The following is a 6352-nucleotide window of genomic DNA, read 5'->3' as shown; positions in this document are numbered from 1 at the left end:
AGGATATAGTGACACCAGTGCCTCACAACGGTTTTCTAAATCCATTGATGTGAACTCCAGAAAATTGACAGGTAAGAAATGATGGAAGAATTCCGTTTTGATCCAATTGTGAAGATCTTTGTTTTTTAGATACATTACTACTAAATGGTCTTACTGGAAGGTGTGTGTGTGTGTTCAATGGTCTTTTGGGTAGCTATTTATTGTATATATGTTTTAAGACTGATGAGCTTTCCATTACGGCCCAAGGGGAAAAAAAAGTTTTAATGATTAATATCAACAAGGGCTTGCTCCATCCAGGGGGCTGGACAACGGTAAAGCCAGAAGTGCCAGTTCTGTTATACCCCGGACTCCGTGCCTCACACACCCCTTTGACTATAATGAAGTCCATCTATCTTTTATTGTGCCCTCTAGCATTTTCCTGGATAACATGGGGCTGCATGCAGTGCTGTCTCATCCTGGATTCTAATGGAAATCTGCATTGAAGACTTTGAATAGAACCTCCTCCAGATGTGAATGAGCTTTTACCTCTTTATGTAAATGCTTTGCCAAAATGTTAGTTTAAGGAGTTGGCCCAAGTTATAACGTTACCCCCTAGCCACAGTATAGGGGTTAACTTTATGATCGGTGGGGGGCCGACAGTTGAGACCCCCACAGATTCTGAGAACAGGGGTCCAGTTGGCCCTCGAGTGACTGGAGTGGAGGTCGCACAGGTGATCTGCCGCTCCACTCACTTCGATAACTGTATGTGATAAGGTATGTATTTAAGCACTTCGGTGACCTTTGGCGCTGTCATCGAAGGGAATTGAGTGGCAGTGCGCCTTCACCCCATTCACTTGGAGACTGACCGGACTCTATTCTCAGGATTGTAGGGGTCCCAGAGTTCAGACCTCCACCGATAATAAAATTACCCCCCGTCCTATGTATAGGCGATAACCTGGCACGACCTCTTAAGATGGACTCTGAAAATGTATAAACATCTAGTTGCTCCAGACCTTGAGCACGGATCACGACATAACCCACCCTGTTCTACTGGGAGTCGCCCTTCTTTAACTCCCTTTCCATCTTTTTTTCCCCTCCCCAGTTTCAAAAAATCTTTTTTTTTTTTTTTTTTTTTAATTCATCCATCAAAGGAAGTGTTTGGAGCCTGTGTTATGCGGGATGAATCGTATTTTTCAATGGCACTATATGATGACCTTTTAAAAAATTCAAGGGTAGTGAAATGGAGAAAAAAGTGCAATTCTGCCATATTTGGGGTTCGGGTGAATCTTGTTTTCTACAGTAAAAATATAATTTTTATTTTTTTGCTGTATTAATTTTAAAAATGTTAGTTTTTTTTTTTTTGCCCCCCTCCCCCAGATTTTATTTTCTGCCAGCCATCATCTCTTATTTTTCCGTCGACACAGTTGTGTGAGGCCTTGTTTTTTGCATGACATCCTGCAGTTTCCATCGGTACCATTGTACAGTACATATGCCGCCTTTACAGCTTTTTATTTCATTTTTTTTTCTTGAAGACTGACTGACCAAAAAAAACACACTTCTGATTGTGTATTATTTTTATTTTTTTCTGACCACGTTCACCGTGCGGAGTAAATAATGTGTTACTTTGATAGATTGGACTTTTATGGATGCAGCGATACCAAATATGTTTTGGGGGTTTTTAACTTTAAATTTTTTTTTGTAATAAAACAAAACCTTTTGCCATATTCAACTTTTTATTTTTTCATTTTAATAAAACTTTTTTATTAACTTAAAAATATATAAAAATTGAAAGTCACCATGGGAGGAAATGAACTTGTGATGGTAGAAACAGATACGCTGCCAGCAGCACAATCCAGCACTTTTTTTTTAAACTCGTTTTATTAAACAGTATGCATCACATACAATAACATTTACGTTAACTGTGTATACATCAGAAAGCTCTTTGGCATTGGTATTCAGTACTCAAATACGTTACATTTCTTCTGTGCTCATTAGATGTACATTAACACATGCATTTATAGTATTAACGACAGTATTGCTTGTTTTACATGTCGAGCCTGGGTGCAGTTCGTCTTAATAAATTTTGGAATATTTCCTGTGTAAAGTTTGTATTTGTTGACCCACACCAGATCCCCCAAACTTTGTCAAATTTTTCAGGATATTTTCTGTTTTTGTAGACTATTTTTTCGTATGGTAGGATAGTATTAATAATGCTCTGCCATTTTGTAATTGTCGGGGGGCGTCTGTCCATCCACCGTAGCGCTATAACTTTCCGGGCATAGAATAGTACTTTTATTATAGTGCTGCCACTGCTCCTCGTCCATGACCCCCAGCAGGCACATAGCTGGATCCAGTGGTACTGGTATTCCCATCAGTTGGGTTAGAAACTCCGTGACCTCTTCCCAGTACGTGTGCACCATCGGGCAGTTCCATATTAGATGGTTAAAATTTGCATTTGGTGCGTGACAACGATGGCACTGACTGGTAATTGATCTATTCATTTTATGGAGTCTACTCGGTGTTAAGTAGCATTGGTGTAGGATATATAGTTGGGTTAGTTTGTTATTCGCAGCTGGTGAGACCCCGGTGTATATAGCCATCGCGGTCTCCCAGTCTTCATTAGTCAGTGTTGGGATAAGTTCTTTCCATCACCGTCATCTGTGTGCCGGGGGTCCTGGAGTGCAGCAGGTGAGTGTATAGTGCCGAAATTAGGCCCCTAGGGCCTTGTGTGCGCAGTATACCTATTAATGGGTATGCTGAAAAGGGTCTCCTGGGCTCCGGGAATTGAGCTGTCAATGCGTGTCTGAGTTGTAGGTATCTAAAGAATCCCGTTCTAGGTACCTGGTATAATTGTTGCAGTTGCTCAAAGGAGGCTAGTATTCCGTTGATGTATAAGTGTTTCAGTGTGGTGATTCCTAAATCTGACCAAAATTGTCTGCCTGGTAGGTTCAGTAAGTGCGGCAGCGCTCTGTTATTCCATAAAGGGGTCTCCAGGGGGGTGTCTTCCTGCCCAGTTAGTTGCCTACATGCCTTCCAGACATTTGTTGCGAGTCTGTGAATGGGCAGCATTTGTTTTGTCAACAGTCCTGGTGCCTCCAGGAGGATCCAAAGCGATGCCTCCGAGAGGAAATACATCAGGTGGTGCTCGGAGTTCAGGAGAGGAGAGCCCGACAACCAGTGGCGTATATATCTAACTTGCCCCGCTAGGTAATACATTTTAAAGTCCGGTAGTGCCATTCCTGCTAGTTCTTTAGGTTTTTGTAGGGTTTCCATACGGAGTTTGGCTCTGGATTTTCCCCAAATAAACGAGATTATTAATGAGTTAGTTTTTTTGAAGAATTTTTGTGTTATAGTCGTTTCTGCGTGTTCTAACCGGTATAGGTACTTGGGGAGTATTAGCATTTTGATAAGGTTTATTCTACCTGCTACAGATAGGGGTAGAGGGCTCCAGGCTCTTAGTTTTAGTTGCAGGGTTGTCATTAGGGGTGCAATGTTTAGATCAAAGCTTTGGGTGTGGTCTCTGGTGATATAGATCCCTAGATATTTAAATTTAGGAACAATTTGCAGATTATGATATACTTCTCCCGTCCTCCACTCCTCTCCCCTCAGCGGCATAAGGGTAGATTTCTGCCAGTTAATACGTAGGCCTGAGTAGTTCCCGAATTCATCTATTTGAGATATGGCCAGCGGTAGGGTGTGTTTGGGTTCTGACATATAGAGTATTATATCATCCGCATACAATCCTATCTTATCCTCTCTAGGTCCAATCTGGATTCCCTTGTATAATGCGTGCTGTCGGATCTTAAGAGCCAGGGGTTCTATGGCAATTGCAAATAAAAGAGGGGAAAGCGGGTAGCCCTGTCGGGTCCCCCTGTGGAGTGGGAAGGAGGTGGAGACCAGGCCATTCGCCAATATCTTTGCCATCGGGGCGCTATATAAAATAGAGATCCATTTAATAAACAACTCTCCGAATCCGAATTTCCGCAAAACCTCTATCAGGTATGGCCATTCTACTGAAGCGAATGCCTTGGCTGCATCCAATGAGGCCAGGGCCCAATTTGCCCTCCACCTCCCCCCAACCTGCGTAATCACCTGCGTCCTTCTGATATTGTCTGACGTGGACATTCCCGGGATGAACCTGCATTGGTCTGGGTGTATGATGTCTTTGATCACTTGGCTCAGCCTGGAGGCCAATACCTTGGTAAGGATTTTATAGTCCGTATTTAAGAGGGAGATGGGCCTATATGACCCACACTCCTCTGGGTTTTTATCAGGTTTTAATATAAGGACTATGTTGGCCTCAAGCATCGACTCTGGGAGATGTTCTTTTCCCAATATGTCTTCATATAGCGTAAGTAGTTGTGGTGTTATTTCCTCCCTGTATTGTAGGTAGACTTCTATTGGTATGCCATCTGTACCCGGGGTCTTGTTTTTCGCCATGTCCTCCATTGCTTTCTCTATCTCTTCCACTGCAATAGGGTCATCTAACAGGGATTTATGCGTGTCTTGTATTACTGGGAATGTTATACTGGTTAGGTAGGTCTCTAGCTCTATTGGGGTGTAGTTAGTTTGGGATTGGTATAGGTCGGAGTAGAATTGTTGGAATCTGCTTAATATACCTTTGGGGTCTGTGATTATTGCGCCCTCTGCTGATTTAATCCTAAGTATGGCCGGGGAGGTATTCTCTTGTCGGGCCATGTATGCTAATAATTTGCTGGACTGATTACCCAATTCAAAGAAGGTCTGGCGGGTGAAGAAGAATTTTCTCTGGGCTTTCTCTTTCAAATGTAACAGGTACTCTCTGCCCGCTTGTAACCATTTGTCTCTTTTTTCATTTGAGGGATCGGATATGAATTCCTTTTCCAACCGTCGGCATTGTTCCGCTAATTGTTCTCCTTCCTTTGCTGTGGTTTTTTTAATGAAGGAGATTGAGGATTTGAAGCATCCTCTAAGGTATGGTTTGAAGGCTTCCCAAACCAGCATCCTATCAGGGCTCGCTTTGTGTGCTTCGTAATATATTTTAATTTGGTCTACTATTCGGTCGTTTGGGCCGAGCAGCGACAGCCAAAACGGGTGTATTCGTTGTTTCTTAATGACAGAGAAGCTTGGGTTTTTTATAGCCATGCGGATTGGCGAGTGGTCTGACACCGCTCTTGGGAGATGTTCTATGGATTCAACTTTTGGGAATAGTGAGGGAGATCCAAATACAAATATATAGTCTATTCGACTCAGCGCATGGTTGTGGGCTGCATGGCAGGAGAACTCCCGCTGGTATGGGTGGAATGTTCGCCACATATCCAACCATCCCGCTACCGAGATCATAGAGGCCAGTCGAGTCGGGCCCGTGTCCCCCGACCCCCGAGCACCACCCCCGAACCTATCAAGGAGCGGGTCCATGACCATATTCATGTCTCCCAAGCAGATGGTTGTTGCGTCAGGTGAAAATGAGGCAAATTGTATGCCTTCTGCTAGCAGGGCTGTTGAGGTTGATGGTGGGTTATAGTAGCATAAGAGTACATATAAATCATTATTTATTTTGGCTCTTACGAAAACAAACCTGCCCTCCGGGTCCCTCCTCAGTTGTTCCACCTCCCATCTGAGTGATCTTTCTATCAGTAGGGACACCCCCCTGGAGTATGGTGTGTGGTATGAATGTGCTGACCACTGGACCCATGGCTTCGACAGACATTTAGAGGTTTCGGGCGTGAGGTGGGTCTCCTGCAGGCACAATATATGTGGTCGCCAGGAGCGTATCAGTGAGTTAATTGTAGTTCGCTTCCTGGGGGATCCCATGCCTCTAACGTTCCAGGACACAAAGGTTATCTCAGCCATTGGCGGAGGTAGTTTCATTGGGTCCGGATGGAGTTTTTTATGGCATTCTTTCCCTCAGGAAACCCCCCGTCACGCCTCGTTACATTTTTGTTACTCATTATACAATCGCATTTCAGTACATTTGCATGAAAGACATTAGCATTGAGCATCCGATGCATACAACTTAAAAACATTACGGTAATGTAATACCAACTTGTAACTTCTGCAACTTGTGGTCTAACGGGTTTTAGTCACTGAATACTTTTTTACTATATCAGCATTCGTGGCTAACTTTTTACTCGGGGTAACCAGCTTAGCATAGCTTCAGTATTTGCTATACTCGCGGTTCTGTTAGTTTATTAAAGCAGTAGTGCGAGCCGACCAAATCTCGTTGTGTATTAATTAGGTGGGCTCCCTTTTTGGGGAGAGGGGGGGGAGGAGGTGGGGGGGGGCAGGGGGGGAAGGAGGGGCGGGGAGGGGTATTGTGCCGAGGACGGCCCGAAGGGGGCACCTCATCTTTGGTTTAGTAATTTACCATATCCTTAGATAGTTTTAGTGACAC

Source organism: Eleutherodactylus coqui, chromosome 13, assembly GCF_035609145.1.
Source record: "Eleutherodactylus coqui strain aEleCoq1 chromosome 13, aEleCoq1.hap1, whole genome shotgun sequence".
NCBI classification, from domain to species: domain Eukaryota; kingdom Metazoa; phylum Chordata; class Amphibia; order Anura; family Eleutherodactylidae; genus Eleutherodactylus; species Eleutherodactylus coqui.
Note: the sequence above shows the minus strand (reverse complement) of the source record.